This window comes from Cetorhinus maximus, chromosome 7, assembly GCF_964194155.1.
Source record: "Cetorhinus maximus chromosome 7, sCetMax3.hap1.1, whole genome shotgun sequence".
Classification (NCBI taxonomy): domain Eukaryota; kingdom Metazoa; phylum Chordata; class Chondrichthyes; order Lamniformes; family Cetorhinidae; genus Cetorhinus; species Cetorhinus maximus.
Window position 1 is genome coordinate 70768545 of NC_135885.1, and position 22867 is coordinate 70791411.

Consider the following 22867-nt stretch of genomic DNA (forward strand, 5'->3'; position numbering starts at 1 on the left):
AGGACCCCTAGCCTTTAATTATTTAATTGACCCTGTCAATGGCCTCAATTGGCCATTGACAGGTTGGTGGGTGCACAGTTGATTTTGCTGCGCCCCCGTCTTCCTGAAAATTTAAATCGGGCGCGGTGACATCGGGAGTTCCCCCCGATGTCACCGCGCGTCATTTTACGCGTCGTCGAGCTGGCCCTTCCCCCGCTCGCCGACTCATAAAATTCTGCCCAACAAGCTGGAACAGGAAACCAACTGATTTTCCTCCTTTTTTTCAGGAATGCTGAGGTTAATTGTGGGTCTTTTAGCAGCGCCTGGTTTGGATCAGTGAACTCAGCATAGACCAGAGGTCAATGGCACTGAGCTACTGAAACAGCTTGATAAATTAAAAGAAAAACTTTTAGTAAGTGGTTGTTGAAATCTTGTTGGCATTTGTACCGATGTTTTATCTCTTCTTTCTTTGACTGCTATGACTTTAACTGAGCAAGAAGCTGTAATACTCTCTCATCACTTCTTTGTTTATAGTCAACCTTCATTGCAGAGAAACGTTTTCTCTCTAATTACATATTGACTTGACAGTAAAGGTGGAGGACAATTTAAAATGAGAATTTTTTTTTTGTAACAGAAAATGAAAATCAAATGTCAACTTCATTTGTTTTCTGTGGATAGGAGGGAGAAATAGCCCGTATGCTGAATCAATATGTATTGTACAATTCCCTGCTGAAAAGAAGACAGCTATATCAATTCAGATCCAGATTCTTGCTAGTTAGAATAAAATATTGGTATTCAATTGGGAAGCTAACAAGCTCTACGTGGAACAAAACAACTTGTGCTAGCCGTGAAAGTCAATAACACCACCAATCAACAAGTTTGACATGAATACTACATTACATTGTTTAGAAATGGTATATTGTAAAGATTAGACTAGACTTGTGGTCACCTGCTATTTCAGATACTATTGATTCAGAGTTCTTCCATATTAGGTTTTGGTTTGCATATCAGAAGTTTCTAACAATTATACTTTGCAGTTTGGCTCACAGGTAATGCTCCCATCTTTAAAATCAGGCTGTCGCAAGTTCTAGTTCTACAGCAAGGACTTGAGCACATAATCCTGACTGATACCATGCTGAAGGATTTCTTTATTGTTGGAGGTGCTGTCTTGCAAGATGTTAAACCTGTCTATCTGTTCAAGTGGATGTAAAAGATGCCAGCAGTTCATTTCCATGAGGGCTCATCCAATTGCCCACTGCAGCTTTAGTGGGAGAACTGCAGAAAACTCATTTTGCTAGTCTCCATGGGCCTCCTTCACTGAAGTTACAGCAGATGAGCCGGAAAACCCCTTTAAAAACTTATCCCCATGGCATTTTTTGAAAAACAGCTGGGCAGTGGGGATCCTCTCAATGTTATTTTCAAAATTTATCCTAAATCAACATCTCCAGAACATAGATAAGCTGGACATTTATCTCATCTCAAGGTTTGAGAAATCTTGTGGTGTGCAAAGGTAATCCACTGACTTTAATTGCTTTGGAATATCTCAAGAAGTGAAAACATATAATAGCAAACTCTTTCTTCTTTAAAATAATACAGTTTGAAGATATTTTCTTTAAGATTTCTTTTCTGAAGACAATGACTCATGTTTGGAATAATGCCACTGACAATAATTGGGGAGGCGGTGGTGTCGTGGCATTGTCACTGGACTAGTAACCCAGACCCAGGATATTGCTCTGGGGGCCTGGGTTTGAATCCCACCATGGCAGATGGTGGGGTTTGAATTCGATAAAAGTCTGGAATTAAAAGTCTAATGATGACGATGAAACCATCGTCGATTGTCATAAAAGCCCATATGGTTCACAAATTCCCTTTAGGGAACCTGCTGTCCAGATCCACAGAAATGTGGTTGTCTCTGAAATGACCTAGCAAGCCATACAGTTGTATCGAACCGCTACAAAGCCTATAAAGGAATGCAACCGGACAGACCACTCAGCATCGATGTAAGCACCGGAAATGAGAACGGCCTTGGTTCAAACATGGACAAAAGAGCTGAAGTCCAGAGGTGAGGTGAGAGTGACTGCCCTTGACCTCAAGCCAACATTTGGCTGAGTGTGGCATCAGGGAGCCCTAGCAAAACTGGAGTCAATGGGAATCGGGGGAAAACTTTTCGCTGGTTGGAGTCATACCTAGCACAAAGGAAAATGGTTGTGGTTGTTGGAGGCCAGTCACCTCAGTTCCAGGACATCACTGCAGGAGTTACTCACGGTGGTGTCTTCAGCCCAACCATCTTCAGCTGCTTCATCAATGACCTTCCTTCCATCATAAGGTCAGAAGTGGAGATGTTCACTGTTGATTGCACAACGTTCAGCATAATTCACGTCTCCTCAAATACTGAAGCAGTCCATGTCCAAATGCAGCAAGACCTGGACAATATCCAGACTTGTGGATAAGTGGCAAATAACATTCACACCACACACTTCCCAGGTAATAACCATCTCCAAAAAGAGAGAATCCAACCATTGCCCCTTGACATTCAATGGCATTCCCATCACTGAATCCCCACTATCAACATCCTGAGGATTACCATTGACCAGAAACTGAACTGGACTAGCCATATAAATACTATGGCTACGAGAGCAGGTCAGAGGCTAGGAAGCCTGTGACGAGTAACTCACCTCCTGGCTCCCCAAAGCCTGCCCACCATCTACAAGGCACAAGTCAGGAGTGTGTTATGATCATAGCTGGTGTTAATTGTTGTGCAAACCAAACCTCAGAGGGAAAATTGCGTTATGGGCCACAACTTGGTTTTTTGTATTCTGAAACCAAGAAGAAGACTTACCGATCTCAGCAGTGAGAGGTCCAGTAACACTTTCCGGTTCTAAAAATTAAAAGTAAAAAATTTGTTAATAAAAAATAAAATAAAACTTACAAGATTACAGTTACACAATTAAGGTTAGTCTTTCAAAATATTCCCCCAAAACTCTACTTGGTCAAACCCACAAATAAACACTTTCCAGGCAACATTCCCTTATAGATATTTAAATATGAAATCCAGTAATATTACACAAGGCAAACTGCTGTAGCTTCAATAAAGATGTACCATATGGCCTTTACCCTCTTCCATTTTATGGCGGAATTCACTTCAGAATAAAACTGCTTGCTGCAGCCCAAGACTTCACAACATGTCAAACAAACTCCAGCTATCTCCAGCCATCTCCAGCTTAACAGCTATCCAATTCAACAGCTCTCCAGCTTCATAGCTAAAAACCAGCAATCCACATAACTATAATATACTTTTTTTCCCCTTTCATCTCAGTCCCATTGTTCTCACACCCCCTTTGAAACTCAAACCCTTCCAAATATAAGATATTTCATGTTCCCATCTTGCCTTTGCTTTTGAGTCAATAAAAATATAATATCCCCGCTACTATTTACCTATGGACTCCAGCAAGATGCAAACATTTTCCTGGCACCTCTGACTCCCCTTTGAAATTCAAACAACCTCTCAACTTATCTAAAAAAAATGCAAATGTTAGATCTAACCTATATCCTTGTGCCTCAACTTAACACCTCCTATCCTTTTCATGTTTCCAAACCCCCAGACAACCTGACTCCTATCAAACTCTTGCCCAGCTTAATTGAATCACATAGACACCAAACCTTTTTTTTTACAGAATACCACAATATTCCCCAAAATATTTTTTTAAAAACCCATTCTCACAGGTGTCATGGAACACTTTCCAGTTGCCTGGATGAGTGCAGCTCCAACAATACTTAAGAAGATTGAAGCAGCCCACTTGAACGGCACTCCATCCACAAACATTTATTCTCTCCACTACTGATGCACAGTGGCAGCAGCGTGTACCACCTACAAGACTCACTACAGGAACTCACCAAGGCTCCTTAGGCAGCACCTTCTAAACCCATGATCACTACAAGGATAAGGGCAGCAGATGTATGGGAATACCACTATCTGAAAGGTCCCCTCCAAGCCATACACCATCCCGACTTGGAAATATATTGCCGTTCCTTCACTGTTGCTGGGTAAAAATCCTGGAACTCCCTCCCCAGCAGCACTGTGGGTGCACCTACACCACATGGACTGCAGTGGTTCAAGAAGGCAGCTCACCACCACTTTCTCCAGGGCAATTAGGAATGGGCAATAAATGGCAGCCTAGTCAGAGATGCCCACATCCCATGAATCATTAAAAAAGACTACAGTAACTCACCATCTATATAATCTCAGAAACATTATGATAAACAGTGTTACGGGTTAATTGTTAGATTTTAGATCTTTACTTCCATGGCTTATGCTCTGCCTGCCTCAGCAATCCCAGCCACGGACAACAACGCTCCCCACTCCACCGCGATCTTGTCCATGTGACCCCACTGGCCTCTGATTCATCTTCCAGGCCTCTGATTACCCCGTACACATCCTGTGCCCTACCACTACCAACTTTTCACCAGCCCAAAGCCTCCAACCTCCCCAACAGGATTCTGGGATTGCCAGTTGCTCCAAGATTGCACCACTCACTGATTGAAACCACCCCCCCGCCCACTATCCCTACCCGCTTTCGATTCACCCGTCCCAGCCCAATATCGATCCCCTACCTCCAAGCCCTGCATTGACTCCACTTCCCCCAACTGTGTATCAATCCAACCCCCTCTAGAGATCATCTTCTCCATTTACACCCTAGTGCAGACCTATTTTGTCCTGTGTCCTTCATCAGCTGGTTCTCCATCCAACTGGAAGCAAACCTGGTGGGGATACTAATTGGTGACTGTACAAACATGCTCTGTAGTTAACTCTGCAGCATGCGGGAGAATCCAGGCTTATGGGCTTCTCATGCCCTCCCAAAGTCAATTCAGCTCCTGGTGGATCAGGTAAGTAAAAATCTGGCTATTGTGTTTACCAACTGCTGTTAGGTACAGAGAAATTTTACAAAGATCTAAACATCACTAAGATAACATTCATTTCCTGAACCAGCAAGGGATGGGTTTCTGAATGAGGCCAATAATGCCTGCAGTGCACAGTGATACTGGCACTGAGCAAGAGCTGCATGTGCCTACAGATAAGAAACCGATACCATCAGATAAAGTGATGTCCACCATTTCCATAACTTTCAGAATTTTGGGCAACTTGACCATGACGTTTCAAGGAACCTAGGCCTGGTGTGTTAGGTACAGGCAGCCTGTGAAGGACAACTAACTAATTATCCTGGTAAAGGCATTGGGCACAGGGTGGGTGGGGGAAAGAAATGGAATGAGCAGTGTGAGATATTAAGCAAGGTGTTCAAGATTGCCAAGAGGCTAGTGTGCCAGGAAGAGCACCAGTGGTCAGTAATTCTTTTACATGCAATATGGTCTCTCCTCTATTGCAATTCCAAATGGTGTGTAAAAGGAAAGAGAGCTGTTTGTTGCAGCACAGTGCCACTGAAGCGTTGCTTGGAGCATACTTAGAGCATCTGACAGAATCTGTGATGGGAGATTATGATTCAATGCAATGTGAGGCCAGGAAGATCACTCAGCAGATGAAATGGGAATATTGGACTGTTGGAGTGCAGGAAATCCACTTACATTGCTTTCTTTCATTTTCATGAGTTTTCAACTGCAGTGGTTCATATCATCCTCACAAAGAATTTGAAAGCAATGGAAGCACGTGGAAAAATCTTTATTTTGCCTGCCTGATGCAGTTGTGTGGGAGATTTGGCAGCGATAACCTTTGTGTTGCTTGGAAAGATCTAGTATTATAAAAATTAAAGGAAGTCATTACCTTGACAGCCACTGAATGGCTATATGGGATTCTGCAAAGTTCTGCCACCATTTTTTTTGGATACTTGTAATCTCTTCATGAACGTTTCTTCAAACTTTGCATTATACATTTGCTGGGTGGCAGTAAAAAAAGGCAGCTCATGGGCAATTCAATTTATTCATTTGACAATCTTCATTCAAGCTCTTCTAATACTGTTCCTGATAGGAGGGTGCCCTTCATCCCTATGGAGGACAGCTTTCCTTTGGTGAATCTGGAGGAGATATTCCTGAAATGGGACAGTTCTGCTGCTTTGTTTTCTGTCCTCCAACCTTCTGTCATTTAATTACTGTTTTTCATGCATTCAATGCAGCTCCACTTTGAATGCAAGTAGTAGTCATTTAAGAGTTAAGTAAGTAGAAATAAAAAGTACTAAAATGTAAAATGGCTGCCAATTTACTAACACCCATTTTACACCACACACAAAATCAAGGTCTTTTCCTTTAAATTTGGCTTATGTGCAATGTTCCTCTCCTAACAATAGTAAGATCATTAGAATCATCTGAGTTTGTACCTCGAGTTGTGAATATTATACAAATAAATTTGAAATCGGAGAACTAAGTGCTTGGTTGAGATCCAAACAGGTCTTAAAAAAACGCAAACCAAATTAGAAGTGACTTATGACTGAAGATGATAATTGGCTTTGGTCTTTATTTATAATATTCTGTAAAATCACAGATCGTTACCCTAATCTGGATTCTTTTTATTCCTAGGTACTCATTTTCCTTCTATGTTTAACCAGGGAAAGGAGAGAGGGAACAAAGAGGAATAAGCACAGTAAATGTATCAATGGAATGATTGTTTAATGATGTCACAATGCTCCTAAAGCTATAATAAGAGGGTAGTGAGACACCCTTTTGTCGTCAGAAATATGATTTACAAAATTATCTTTGATCAGCTTCTGGTCCCTATTTTTAAAAAAATCCCCCACTTGACTAACTAATGCTTGAGGCTTTTGGGTGAGGCAGGTACTGTCTTTATGAAAGCAATAATATCACCTCATCGTACCTAAATCTTAACAATGTTGCTTTGACCAAATTTAAACAAATCAGTGAGCTTGTCTCTTAGTCCCAGTGCCTACCTAAAACCTGTCTGATAACTCCTATGGTGTATAAGCCAGGTGGAAATCAAATGGAAGTGACTTTCATTAAATTATCCAGTCTTTAATGCCAATATGTGCCCAGTTTCTGGATATAACAAGCCTCAAAACTGGCCCCACTAATGGTAAGTTTGACCTGAAGGAAATTACTCAATGTAATTTTGAAGCTGTGCAATGTTACACAAGTTCATTGTTAATCATTTTTTAAAAAGACTTAAACGACAAAAGTTACTCATTTTATGCCAGCCTCTTCACTTTTGTTGGAAAACTATGGGCAGAATTTTGCCCTTGGTGGGCGGGTGGGCCCCACCGGCTCGGCGGCGGGCGGGCAGCCAAACTCCACTGCTGAAATGGGGCCCGCTGCCATTTTGAGTGGGTGGGCCAATTAAGGCCCACCCGGCGGCCTGCCCGACAGGAAGCGCTATGTGCTTCCTGTGCTGGAGGGGAGGGAATCCCCAGCTGTCAAAGTGTGCTCTTTTGCGCATGCGTGCGAAAAAGCGCACTGCTCCCTGAGACCAAGTGCTGTCTCAGGGAATTTATTGACAGGTAAAAAAATTCCAAAAATAGAAAAATATTAAAATTATTAACATGTCCCTCTCATGTGACAATGTCACCGGAGATGGGACATGTTAATAAGAAACACATAAACTTTATGAAAGTTTTTAAAAACGGACATGAAACCTCATCCCGCCAGTGGATGAAGTTTCATGTATAATCAGGAGCCCACTGGGGCTCCTGGCCTGCCCGTCAGCCTTAAGGTTGGACGAGCAGGTCTTTAACAATCTTAATTAGCCTGTCAATGTCCTCAATTGGCCATTGACAGGTCGGCGGGTGGACAGCTGATTTCGCTGTCTGCCCGCCTTCCTAAATATTTAAAGGGGCCGGGATGACGTCGGGGGTTCCTCCCAACGTCATCCCGCATCATTTTCGCGTCGGTGAGCGGGCCCCACCCCCAAATTGCCGACGGGAAAACCCTGGCGTATGAATGGTGTTACAAATGTGAAGTTTTATAAGCTTGTTATGTTTCAGGGCAGTGATTTTAATTTTGGGTAAGATGGAGGAATGAAGGTGTCATGTGACCTGCTCTGCATTCTGCCTGACAACAATCCTGGGTGGCTTGGTTTTTAAAGATTAAAGGGGGATCCAGATTGTCTTACTGGGAAGAAGGTGCAAGATATTATGACCTATAAACAATGATGTGAGCAGCTGCACAGATGGTGGATAGGCTCCTTGGCCTGATTTTCATGGAGTTTGAATGACTCTGGAGCCATTTAAAAATGGAGGGCCACCCAATTCTGGGATTCCCAACCCCATTCCCAGTGCTCCCAATTGTTGCTGCTGCAGGATAACAGTGTGGGTAGTGAACCCACATCCTGCACTCCCTATCTGGCCAGCTTCATTGCAGGGTAGACATCTCTTAGCTCCTCACAAATTTTATGGTGTTTGGTCAGATTCTGGATGAGTCGTGTTCATGGTCCCTCAGAGGAGTCATGAACCATAGTCTTGAGTCTGTAACCTTTTGAAAGGTAAACTCAAAAGGTCTTACCCAGTGCCCCTCTGTACCTTCCATGCCCACATGCCCCCTCTATGCCAGCCAACCCTCCCATGGTACCTCATACACTCCATGACATCTCCTGGCCATCCCATGCCTATTCACACAGTACACACTATGTATAGAACCAAAGAACTATATAGTAAAACTGGCATCTGTGGAACTGCTCAGAAGAAAAAAAAACACTCATTCTCAAATCTTCTTTTTATAAAAGAAACTCTTGTTCCTACAACCCTATAAAAGTATCAATCATACAGACCTTTAAAATATCAATAACAGATTCTTCAAACACTTCACACAACTTGGGCAAATAAACATTGAGACCTGGACTAAATACACAGAAAGAACAAGCATACATAATGAGGACAGGTGTAAGAACCATTCCAGTAAAACTGGCAGGCCTCATTATACATGTTTGACTGGGAGCCCAGAGTAATAAAAATATTTTCTCAGCAGGGGTTCTGTTTTTACAGCTGGAGAGAACTGTTGACTTTGCTTGTTTGACATCTTTAAGAGGCTATAATAAATTACTCCGTCTGTGATGTCTTTTGTCAATATCTCATGTGTATTTGCACAAGACTAAGGGGTTTAAAGTGTTTAAAGTCTATGTTATTGATATTTTAATGGCCTATCTGATTGACACTTTTATGGAGTTGTGGGAACAACAGTTTTTTTTTCAAAAGAAAATATGTGAATGAATCTATTTTTCTGAGAAGTTCCACAGATACCATTGTTACTATGTGGTTTATTGATTCTGTGCAAAGCATACACTGGATGAATGGGCATAGAAGGACCATCAGTTTTCATGGAGGGTATGAGGGACCATGAAGTTGGATGGGGGGCTTGGATTGGCATAAGTTTCCTCTCTCCTCACCAACCCCGTCCCCCCACCAAGCCCAGAGCAAGCTCATGACTCTTTTGGTCCATTCTACTGAGGTGGGTCCTGCGATCAGGGAATTTCTAGACTTGAGCTACCACATTGTTGGCAAAAATTTGGCTCTTAATCTCCAAGATTCCAGGGAGGTCTTAGGAATATCAGGTCTTGTCAATGGTTATACTTTAAACTGTTTATTTAATTCCAAGCTAGAATGGAGTTAGGAGTCTAAAGGATCGCTAATTCGCATTCTACCTAGGCGCAAGGTCCATGTGATTCACATTGTCATGGAGTTGGGATTTTGGGAGACGAAGGGTCCATAGGAAGCCATGGTAGGATCAGGTTGCAGGTTATCCTAAAGAATACCACTGAACCTCACAGACATGGTCAGTCTGCAAAAACCTGAGAGAGAGAGTGGAAAGATAAAGGCAGTAAGACACTATTGTTCACCATGCAATATATGGGTGGGTACTTGCATTTGGATTGAAGAAACCAATTTCTTGAAGGTTTATATAAAACTCGAAGATTTGTCTTTGGCAATTTGAAGCTTTGGCAAGAGGGAGGGATCTCCAATTCATTCCTCAGTGCGAAAGTCAGTCGGGGGGAAAAAGTTATCCTGCTGGAAAAAGAAAATGAGCTGAGATTAGTTTTGGACTTGTTTCTGGAGAAAGAAGTGTCCACTTAAGGACAAAGTAAAGTATAGCTGTGGCTGGAGGAGTTTTGGTCACTGTAAAAGTTAAATGGAGGATCTTTTCTGTAATTTAGAGTATAAGTTGCCTACTGAAATAGTGTATAGCCAATGACGCTTTAAGTTTGTTTGTTACAGTTTTTATTTAAAACGTGAAATTGTCATGTGATCTTTTCAATCATTTATTTGAAGTTCGAATTTCTTTATAAATGTTATTGGTTTCTATGGGGATCATAATAATGGTTACATTAGCGGACAATCACAGACAGCATACAGTCATGTGTTGCCTTTCTAATCCAATACTAAATCACTTACATTTCATGTCTATGTTTTACCAGGTTGTGGACAAGGATGATAATTCTTATGTTTTATTGCTCATCCACTCCTAAATATAATTTTGCCTTATAACTGATTATTCCAAGCACACATCTTATTTAAGCACATACTGTGATTTCATTTTTCTTTCATGTTATACACTTAATTTAATTTTTTTAAAAGCTTTCCCTTTTAGAGCACCTCTCCCAGTGGCATTGCCAAGGCTTCAGACTTCTGATTGAATGGCCAGCCCACTGATGACCAATGAGGTGATGCCTGTGGTAAAATTGCTGAGCCCCCGGTCCTGCTTCCGGCAAGTGTGGGCTTGGACCTGCTTTTCGCCCGGACATCAGGCTCCTGAAGCCCAAATTAAAATTCATCCCATTAACACTGTTTCTCTCTCCATAGATGCTGCCTAACCTGTTAAGTATTTCCAGCAATTTCTGGTTTTATTTCATATTTCCAATGTCTGCAGTATTTTGCTTTTGTTCTGGACAATATTGACTGTAGAAAGACTTTTACTAGATGATCAGTCAATTCTATGATGCATTGCAGACAGAGTTATGATAAAGATGAAAGTTTCAACTCTTTTCATGTCTGCAGTAGAGTAAAACAGGACTATATTTTAGCTTCCACTTTGTTTAGTGCCTTGTTTTCTTCTATGCTTATTTCTACCTTCAAAATAAAGGAATATATATTGACTTCAGCATAGATGTCAAATTGTTTGATCACCACAGCCAGTAGTGCAAAATAAGACTTGTGACGATCTTATTCAGGAGCTCTTGTTTTCTGAGGACCATGTCTTGCACAGATGAGAATCTTCAATTCATCATGAACCATTTATTGGGTGCTTGTCCGAAATTTGGCCTCACTAACCATCTGAATAAAATGTTAGACACCAGCCTACCCCTAAAAAACACTAAGCACTGACCAAAATTACCATTGAAGGGCACACACTGTTTTCCATGGATAGTGTTCCAAGTTGTGGATGAAATGACCTCTGTTCTCAAGGCTTTATATACAAAGGATGATGCGTAGAGCTGAATTTCCTAACCATTTACGAAGTGCCTAATTTCTTCACTCGTGAACTGATGGCCATTGTCGCTCATCACAATGTCTGTAATGCCATAATGACTGAAGTGTGCTTTCAGGCACGCCATGCTCTCACTGGTGGCCATTGACATCAGCTTGTCTAACTCCCAGTAGTCTGAATGGTAGTCGATGGTGATGAGATAGTCAGTTCCAAATAGAATGAAGAGGTCTATTCCAAACTTCATGCATGGTCCCTTTCGGATGTCATGAGTCATGCGTGGCTCTTTAGCTTGATGTTCATTACAAGTACTGGCACTGACTGATGTGGTCCTCGATCTCATTGCTCATGTTTGGCTATTAGAGCACTTCTCTTGCCTTCCTCAGAAGAGATTCAATTCCTTGGTAGCTTGCGTGGATGGACTTCAGCATCTCTTTTCTCATCTGCTTATGGATAATGACTCTAGTGCCTTTGTACAAGATGCCATCTTGGCTAATCACTTCATCCCGATGCTCTCTTATAACAATAGGTGTTTCCTTGATGATTTCTGGCCATCCTTTCATCACTCCCTCCTGCAGCACCTGGAGAGTTGCATCTTGTTGTGTAGTTTGCTTGATCTGAGCAAGACGCTTGTCTGTCATGTTCAATGCCTCTGCTGGGTTGATGACTTCCAGAGCAGGTTGTGCTGTTACCTATCATTGAATCTGGAAGATTTCATACTCTGTACTAGCATCAGCAATTCAAAGGGAGTGCAGTTCCTGACAGCATGTTGACGATATACATCTGCTTCTCCTGCATGTACTTCACTTCCAAATGACATCTCTGCAAACAAAGTGACGTCCTTTGCAGATGCTTTGGAGCAGATAGTAATTGTTTGAGAAAGATGATCTGAAATGTGTTGTGATCAGACTCTCCCATCACTGTCTCTCTCAAACAGTTACTGATTAAAATGCTGACAAGAAAAGATGATAGCCAGGCACTCTTCCTCAATCTGGGCGTAGCATCATTCAGTTTGCGTGAACACTCTGGATGTAAACACAATTGGTTGTCCTTGTTGCATGAGTGTTGCTCCAAGCCCTGTCTCACTGGAATCTGTTTGCAGGGTGACTTCATCGTTAATATTGTGGTACCTCAGCACTGGCATTGCAGTCACTAGTTATTTGATGCGAGTGAAAGCTGTTTCATGCTCTGCGCCCCAATACCACTGACCATCCTTCGCAGTGAGCTTGCGTTGAAGTTCATACTCCAATGACAAATTGAGCAAAAATCTTACTAAGTAGTTTAAAAATCCAACAAGTCATTGCACTTCCTTCACGTCTGCTGGTTTTTGCATCTCTGCTACAGCCGCACCTTATCAGGATCAGGGCGAAGTCCTTTCACCATCAGTACGTGACCTACGTACTTGACTTCAGTCATCTTCAGTTGTAGTTTTTACTTGTTCAGCTTCAGGTTCATCTGGTGAGCTCTCTCCAGCAGTGTCACTAGATTCTGATCATGGTCTGCGATGGTTCCCTCTATTGTATCTCCACATCCATAGACTCACAGCTCTTCCACAATTGCTTCCATTCCTGGAAGATAGTGACCTGAAAATGAAGCCTTTGAAGGTAAAGTTGAGGCTATATAATGGAACAGTGCTCACTTCAAGAGGGAAAGCTAAGCTGAGAGCCCAATGCAATGGAAAGAAAGAAGATTTGCAATTCCAAATAGTAGACACTAAGCAAAATCCATTCATCTCAGCTGAAACAGAGGCTTGGACTGGTAACCCTCCATGTTCCTGAGGAGGTTTGCAGCGTTTTGCATGGCACCAAGCCACTGACTGCTGAACAAATCCTAAATAAAATTACAAAGATGCTTTCATGGGTCTTGGATGTCTTCTGGGTGAACATCATCTTGAAGACTATCTCATGCTGTTTGCCTTGATACTCTTCCAGAGCAGTAGAAATGCCAAAAGACATGCACAAACATCTGGGCCTCCCAAGTGGCATCCAGAACATAGTCAGAAAACTGCTGCATTCATCCAACTTCAGTTGCCAGTATCTATCCTTCACATCTTGGGTGGTAAGACCTTTGCCTTTGCAAGTTGTGGCAAAAATCCTTCAATGATTGGCATGGGGTCGTGAGATCTTTTCAAAGCTTTATTGATGTCCTTTGGGTTTATGCACACCCTCAGTTTTCCAGGTCGTTTCACTGCTACCATGCTGCTAATCCAGCCTGTAGGAGTTGTCACTTTCTTGATTCCTCTCATCTTTTCAAGTTCCGCCATCTAGTCTTTCAGGCTGGTCATGAAGGCAGCTGGAACTCTCCTTGGAAGATGCTGAGTGTAATGTCTTGATGTACCAGACGGGTTTCTACTTAAAAACAGGTAACTTTATTACTGAGCTCTTTTAGAAGCTACATGCTTGAACCAGGTCCACGACTAGAAAGCTCCGACCCTCAGATTACCTGCACTTAGGGCTCATTTGTCAGGAACAATTACGTGACCCCTAATAGACAGTAGGAAAAGCTACATCTTACATCACTACATTTCTTCCCACTTTAGTTTAGTCCTACCCGCCGACCAAAATGGCGAGTTCTCACGTTGTATCTTCCTGAACCAGCCTAATTAGTTATGCATTCCTGGGAAACATGCCGTTTCCATGGCAGGTGGGCTTTTGTTCGCCCACTCACCATCGCCCCACTTTTGCATCACATCGGCCGTCATCTTTAAAAGGCTTTGCCTGCAAAGCACTCGTCGCCACCAGCTCACCATCACTGTCCGGGGGACATGGCCAGCAAAGGCAAAAATACTGCAGCCCCCCCCCCGACCCCTCCTTCAACGACGGGTACACCATCGGGCGACTGCTGGATGCTGTGGAGGCCCGACAGGTTTGCTCTGACCGCACTGGATGCCTTCCATGTCCCCTTGGCGCCAAGTCATTCAGTAAGTGGCAGGTGTGAGCTAACTGGTCCCTAGACATGTGCAGGCATCGGCGCCACTGATTCCCTGTCATCTGCAGGAATGGCAGGCGGCATCTATAGACCCTGGGTGTTGCTAGGCGCCAACCAGCCATGGCTCGGTGTCACTCCTGGGCAGTGTGTGCGGGAGCCCCTGCTGCCCCTTCTTCCTGAGGTTGCTGCTCCTACCTTTGCATGGCCAGGAGCCTCAGTCATTCTCTCCTCCGTCATCTCCACTCTCTGTAGGCCATTGGGCATACAGCTAGGTCACCAGGACCCATGACTCTGACATGGTCCTCCTGCAGCATGAAAGAGAGAGAGAGAGAGAGACGTGGCTATCATGGCTGTGCTTAGCACCTTTCCTGGCCCTGTGTGACTGCCCCTTAATGCTTCCCGGAGAATGCTGGTCACCCCTCGGATGGTCAGAGATGAGTGTGCTGCATGGCTGCCCTGTCAACCTGCGACATGTGGGACACTGGTCCAAACCGGGATGCTGAGATTGCAAGCATCTGTGAGCGCCTCCACCAGTGACTGCTACATGGCCAGGATTGGCGAGGAAATTGTGCAACGTGTGCAACCCAACTGCTCCACAGTTTAATAAAGTGGTGGCAGATTCAATGCCAGTGCCGGGGGCGGGGGTCCGGGGTGGGGGGGGGGAATGTTTGGAGGGCTTGGTGGCCCTTTGATACCTCCGTGTTGCTTGCATGGGTGGGCAGGCTAGGAGCCCGACCCCAATCATATCACTGTGGCTGTGCCTGATCTGTCTCAGTTGCAGAGGTTGGTCAGTTTATACAGTTGTCCCTAATGCGTGGCCACTCCCCTCGCTTACCCTGCCCCCCACCTCGATTGCCTGTGCCCAGGATGCAGAGCCAGGACAGCACTTGACCCCCCACCCCCTCAGCAGTCGCCTCCGAGGCTGGCCATCACTTGCCCCCTGACGCCCCCACCCCTCAGCAGTCGCCCCAAGGCTGGCCAGCACTTTCCCCCAGGCACTGTCCCCTCCCCCCATCTCAGCAGTTGCCTCCGGGGCCAGGCATCAGTTGCCCCCACCTCCCAGTGCCCCTCAGGCCTATAAACAGGTAAGCTGTGGAGAATGCTGATGCTCATTCATCTCACTTCTCCCGATGTGAAGGCCACCAAGTGTACTTCGTCTGCTGTTGTAAACATGTCGGCGTTCTTTCCCAGCAGTGTGGATGGACGATACAACGGGGTTCCAAGAGCCTGGCAGGATGGCCTATTGATTATATGCTAATGTATTACAATAGCTCCCCGCTGACCGATGGCAGGAAATGCAGCCTGCCATCGGCAGGCTGAGCAAATGATCGCGATGTGCCTTCATGCTGTCGTGAAGCAGGTCGTGCCATACTTTCCATGCACACCACCTATCATGCCCACCACCAGCAGGCTTGGAAAATTCCGCCCTAAGTCTCTGAGATGGTTTTCTTATTCGGTTAAAGCACCATAGCTCCATCACTTTATCTTCTTCCACTGGATTGACATGGTCAGGAAGTGCAGCATCAGGTACAGCACTAGAAAGTGGCAGTTCAGGGTTTGGAAATTATACAGGCACATCAGGTATGTCTATTCTGGGTCAATCTGTCATCTCAGGGATTAATGGTTCAACATTAATCACAGGTGGAATAGTTGGTTGTTGGAATGTCTCTCTACTCCTTAGATGATCCACATGTTTTCGAACAATTTGGACTTCCACTTCCACTTGAAATGACAAGGGTCCAGTTTCTGAGACAATTGTACCAGGAACCCAACAAGGTCCACTTCCAAAATTCTGCACGAAAACTGTCTCCTACAGTAAATCTTTGAGTTTTGCTATGTATATCGTGATTCAAGTTTTGATTACTCTAATTCTTCCCTACCTTCCCCACTAAGTTTGGAAACACCAGACTTAACCTTGTACGTTGGCGTTTCATCAATAATTCAGACGGCGTTGAACCCATAGTCTCATGAGGCGTTGTATGATAATTGAGAAGAAAATGTGCAAGTCGAGTTTCTAGAGTACCTTCGGATAACCTCTTCATTCCTGATTTGAAAGTTTGCACTGCTCTTTCAGCTAACCCATTTGAAGAGGGTAGATATGGTGCTGTTTTAGTATGTTTGATTCTGTTTAAACTCATGAATTTCTGAAATTCTGTACTAGTGAAGGCAGTACTGTTATTCAAAACAATGACTTCTGATAGGCCATGTTTACTAAAACAATGGCGCAGCTTTTTGATAGTTGCACTTGATTTGGTGACCTAATTTCATACACATCCATCCACTTAGAATGCGCATCGACGATCAATAAAAACATGGTACCTAAGAATGGACTAACATAATCAATATGTGGTCTAACCCAGTGTTGACCAGGCCACTCCACATGGTTGCAGTGGAGCTGAAATGAGCAACTTCTGCTGTTGCTGAAACTGGAGACAGTGCTTGATCACGCTTTCAATGTCACTGTCTATGCCTGACCACTGGACATAGCTTCACGCAAGCATCTTCATTCTCGAAATGTTCGGATGTACGCTGTGAAGCTCTGTCAAGGTTGGTTCTCTTCCTTGCGAAGGGACAATGACTTTTGCTCCCCACAATAAGATTCAATCTTGACAACTTAACTCTGTTTTTTGGGCATGAAATGGTCTTATCTCTTCAGCACTGGTGAATTCAACCACCCTTGCAATACAAGGTCTTGGACTTCTGACAAAATTAGATCCCTGTTCGTCCAATTCCTTATTTGCTTTGCACATGCAGGCAAAGAGTCCAAGAAATTCAGCACGAGCGCAAATTCTTGTGGCACTGGAGCATGTAATGGGAAATGACTGAATGCGTCCACATTTGCAATGTGCACACCAGTATGGCGCATAAAGGTGCACTCATACATAAATAATATCAAAGTTCAACATTGAATTCTTGCTGATGCTATTGGCAGAATGGCTTTATCCTCACTAAACAACCCCATTAGTGGTTTATGGTCTGACACAATGGTGAAATGTTGTCCATGCAGATACTGGTGGAATTTCTTCACTCCAAATATCACTGATAAACCTTCCTTTTCAGGTTGTAAATAACCCTTCTTGGCTGCAGTGGGGGTTTTGGAGACATAGCCGATTGGCTTTTCGGAACTATCTTCCATCTTCCATCCCACGCCATAAGGAGATGCATCACGGGTTAATATTAATTCTTTTGATGGGCCATAATGTACTTGTAGACATGATGAATGTAATAGCCTCTTAACTCTCACAAAGGCTTCTTCTTGTTGTGAATTCCATGACCAATGATGGTTCTATTTCAATAACAAGTGTAATGGTGCTAACACTGTTGACAAGTTTGGTAAGTAGTGACTATGATAATTAATCATGCCCAGTGACACTGGAAGGAGCCTTTTTGATTGTCCTGACTTTCTCCTCTACTGGATGCAACTCCCTGGCATCCACCTAGTGACCCAAGTATGTGACTCCTGGCGCTTGGAAAGTACATTTCTCTTTCTTTAATTGTACACCGGTTCGCAAAAATCTTCTTAAAACCTCTTCCAGGTTGGCTAAATGTTCGGCTTCCATTGACCCTGTGATCAGGACTTCATCTACGTACACTGCTACTTGAAGAAATCCTTGCAAAAAACTTTCCATGGTACTTTGGAAGATTGCACATGCAGATGATACTCCAAAGGGTAGGGGCATATATATTAATACAGGCCCTCGTGCATGTTGATAGTTACATGCCCTCTGGAAGTGCTTTCCAGCTCTAGCTGTTGGTATGCATGGCTTATGTCCAGTTTGGTATAGGATTTGTGTCCAGCTAGCTTTGCATATAAGTCGTCTATCTTCTGGATAAGATATTTATCGAGTTTGGCTGCCTCATTCAATTTGTAGTTTCCACAAATGGAAATTGCTTGATCATGTTTCATTGCAGGGACTATGGACGCTGCCTATTCCGAAAATTGGACTGGCTGGATGATGCCTAGCTTTTCTAAGTGGCACAATTCTGTATCCGCCTTCTACTTTAGGGCATAAGGCACAGGTCTGGCCTTAAAGACCTGGGGTGGCACCTAAGAATTTACATATATTTTTGCTTGCAAGCCTTTTAACTTCCCCATTTGTCAAGAAATACACTTTCGTATTTCTTTAATAGCTCAGGAACTACTCCTGTCTTCACTTGAAATATTTCTGACCAGTTGAGCTTAACTTTTTTGTAACCAGTCTTGGCCCTGAAGACTAGGTCCTTCACTTGTCACTATGATCACTGGAAGCTGGGCTGTCTGTTGCCCATTGGGCACAGGTACTGTGGCGATGTCCTTTATCTGTCTGGACTCTCCAGTGTATGCCTTCAATTGAGCCGTGGTTTGCCCCAGGTTCAGTGGCTGGTTATCTTCATTTAAGTATTTAAGTGTGTGCTCTCCCACCACTGTGGTTGAGACTCCCATATCCACGTCCTTTACTAGTGGCTTCCCATTCAATTGAATGGTGATGGTTATTAGTTCAGTTTTTATTACTTTGACATTGTACAGGGAATAGATATCGGTATCGGCAGCTTCAGGCTCTGTTATATGATTCACTTCAATCACTTTGGTCCACTGTCCTGTGGGCTGTCTTGATTTCGTCCTGCATTGCTTTATTACATGCCCTTTTTTGTGGCAGTAATGGCATTTTGCCTCCTTGAATCTGCATGTGTCTGGTACGTGATTACCACCACATCTGTAACAGGTTAATTTTGAAGTCGCTGCTGAAGTGTTCCCACCCCCACCTTACTGCCAGTCTGGTAGATAGACATCTGCCCGTGAGTCCCCTAAAACCGATGTGGTTCTGCCTGCGAAGCCTGGTGCTTTTCAGGATTGAAAGTGGCAGCCTTAGACCCATTCATGTTTGCTCAATATACAATGAGCAATGATCAGATCAAAGTAGCCATTATCCAGCAGGGTGGTTTTGATGCACACTGTTTCGGCATCAAACTTGCTAAGTCATAAAATGGCTTGGGCCCTACTTACGAGGTTGCAGATAAGGCCAATCTTATAGCGTGTACAACTGTAAGAATCCCAACCTACATTGACCAGTGAGTGTAGGCTTGCAGTATACAGTAGTGGAGAATCTATTGGTAGATTTCTCAGCTAGCACATCTAGAAAAGGGAAGTCATTTGACTGTTCCATTTCAAAGGTGAATTTGAGCGCAGGGCAGAGAGCATTCTTACATGCAGCTGCAGATTCAAATATAGCAAAGTATTACCTACAGATTAGAAATATGCAAGGGGTAGCATGTCAGGGGTCATTCCATCAAAGACGTGTTCCTCATGGAAACCGACAAAAGATGTTGGCGAGAGCTGGGCCTAGAGGGGATCACATGGCAACACCATCTATTTGGGCATATATAGTGTCATTAAAACTGAACTCAACTGCATGAGTTGTTGAGCTCATAAGTTCAATGAATACAGATTCAGACAACGGCCACATGTCTTGATCGCTGTAATATGGTGACGGGGTGCAAATGTCTATGGCTTCCTTGAGCTGTACATTAGTGAATAGTGAATAGAGGGCAGCAGATGTGCTCTCACAGTGGGATCTATTTATTCTAAGACAATCCTATCTCTGATCAGAACATCTTTTAGTTGTTCAAACTCCCAAGATTCAGCTCGGAATCTCAATATTGATACACACTGATCAAATTTTCCCCCTCTTCCTGGGGTCTGGTATTGAACACATAGGGGAGAATTTTCTCCCCATCGGGCAGGCCGTTTGGGAGTGGGCATGGGCAGGCGAGGGTGCAGTCGCCGCCTGCAACCGGCTCTGTGCCACCATTTTATGCGGGTGGGCCAATTAAGGCCTGCCCAGCGTGAAACACAGCTCCCGAGGACAGCGGGAGTGGGCGGGCAGCAGCGGGACTGCAATGACCGCTGGGTCCAATGGGGACCCGGCAGCCTGTTTAAATAGCGCTCCTGCAGCCTTGCAAAGGCTATGAACCATGGCCAGCAGAAGGGGTCCCCAGAGCGCTGCTGGTGAGCAGGCCAGGCGGAAGGGTAGGTCAGTGAGGCGCTGTGCCCCTCGCTTTTCCAGTGAGTGACTTGCTGTCCTCCTTGGGGAGGCAGCACGGCGGGAGGTCCTCGTTCCCAGGGTTAGGAAGAGGAGGCCCCCCCACATGACCAAATGTGCCTGGGAGGAGGTGGCAGAGATAGTGAGTTCCCACGACATGGTGCAACACACCTGGATCCAGTGCCCGCAAGCATTTCAACAACCTCTTGTGCTCAGGAAGGGTGAGTACCATGTTGGCATAGGTCACTAAACACAGCAGGTAGGCTTTCCCCAAACTCTGAGTCCAGTTACTGCATTGAATCATTCACGGCATGTATCCCTCGCTGGGTGGGCCAGCAGACATTGCCCATGCCTAGTTCACCCTGAGAGGGTTGTGCTGAGATGGGTTCTGCACCCGCAGCATATGTGACACCAACACCCAGAGCATAGATTTGGCGGCAAACTCAAGGATCTGCACCGAGGCAGAGTGCAGGAACTGGGAAGCATGTCAAAGTCAGGGTGCTAACATGCTGGGAGGGGAGCTTCCAGGTAGCGGGGCACCAATCCATCTACTGGTCTTTGTGTTCCACGTGCTTGTGCCTCCTCGCTTTGCAAGATTAGACCGTGTGGTGCCAAATGTGTTGGAGGCAGCATGTGGGCAAGGGTGGGGGGGTCAGCCCTGGCCTCTTGGTGTGAGTGTGCGGCAGCTGCGGGGTGATGAAGCACTGGAGCCCTGCAATGTCCCACTCTGGCTGGGGTGGCAGGGATGTGATGGGAGTCCAGGTACAGGCTGGACTAATCAATGCTCTTCTCTCCTTTTCAGGAGAAGACTGCGCACAATTCCGTCGAGTGGATGCCGACTGGCGGAGGCCAGGACCAGTTGGCCATCATCACCAGTTACGAACAGGAGGCGATGGATCTAGAGAGGCGCCATGTGCCCAAGTCCACCGGTGGCAGTGAGGCTGGGGTGCCATAGGGAGGTATGTTTGCCAAGCACTGAGGTCACCATGTGTGTTCCAGCAGCCATGGCATTGCTGAATGCTCATGGTTGAAGTTTGCAACATGGGTTGACCATTAACAATAGCAGGATGAGTGCATAATGATCCGGGGGACAGGGATGCATATTGACATTGTCTCCGCTTTCACTAATCAAATGTCCTTGTTCTTCCTTTCAGTATCACCGGAGCAGGGCTAGGAGGAGGAGGCAGAGGGGCCACTTCTCACACCTGAGGGCCCTGAACAATTAGAAGCACCAGCGTCACACCCCCTCTGCCAGGCAGGCACCAGCACATATACCAGCACCTCGGTAGGAATTAGATCATCGGCTAGTGCCCCAGGACACAGCGGTAGGGGCACTTCACACTCGCTTGAGGCGCGGGCGAAGACAGAGAGTGCCCAGGGTGCCGGCAGTCGGAGAACCAGGCACATGCTTGGTTGGTGGCTGATGATGAGCCTCTGGAGTCGTCTGTGAGGCAGCAGATACTGAAAGTCCAGCAGGGTATGTGGGATGATCTGGTGGAGATACATGAGGCTATGCATGGCCAAAGCGACCTCATGTCAGCGTAGGAGCTCCCTATCGTCTCTGCGGGCTCCTCTCAGGCGCTTAGGATGAGGGTAGCAGTTCCTCCGCCCCTCTGCCAGTGACCGATGAGGCTGTGGAGACTGGGTAGATGCCAGCTGTGGAACTGGCAGCTCCCCCCCAGGCGGGACCAGCACAGGCTCCACGGGCCAGAGGACGCCCACCAAGATCATCCAGGCCAACAGCACATCAGAGTGAGCAGGCTGTCTCAGATGCCAGTGCCAGCGAGGGGGGAACACCTAGAATTAGCACCCGGAAACGTAAACTTAAGGCACCTCAGGCACACCACGGGCATCTCACTGGTGGTTTTATGTTGCCCCACTATTAGTTGATTACAAGTTGGAGTGATGTTGAACACCTTTGCATTCAGTTTCTTTTCTGTTTAATTTTGTTAATTCATTAAATGCTTCATATGTGAATATGGCTCAGGGTGATTCCTTACTTCTGCAGGTGGACAGGAACCCCTGATGTTATGAGTGACTTGTTTGTCATTGAGCTTTATTGACAAGAGACATAGTTAATGTTCCTGACCAGGCAGATGTTGCTCTCAGGTATCGAGTGTGGAGCCTGCAGCCCTGGCATATGTTGGAGGTCCTCCTGTGGTAGGCTGGCTGATGGTTCATTGGATTAAAGCCTCTTGGGTGTCCCTGCCTCCCTGGAGGTTGGCCGGGTCCGCGTCTACCCCCTCCGCGTTCTCCTGTGCGTGCTCATCCTTGGACTCACGACTGGACTCATCTTGTGCAGCCGGAGCATCTGCGTCTACATCTTCTTCCTCCACTGCATCCCCCCTTTCCAGTGCCAGGTTGTGGAGAGCGCAGCATGCAACCACTATCAGTGACACATGATCTGGGAGGTATTGGAGTGCATCTCCTGAGCGGTCCAGGCATCGGAAGTGCATCTTGAGAAGACCGATGGCTCTCTCCACCACAGCCCTTGTGGAGGCGTGGCTCCTATTGTACCACTGCTCAGCCTCTGTTCTTGGATGACGGAGGTGCCTCTTGAGCCACCTTTTGAG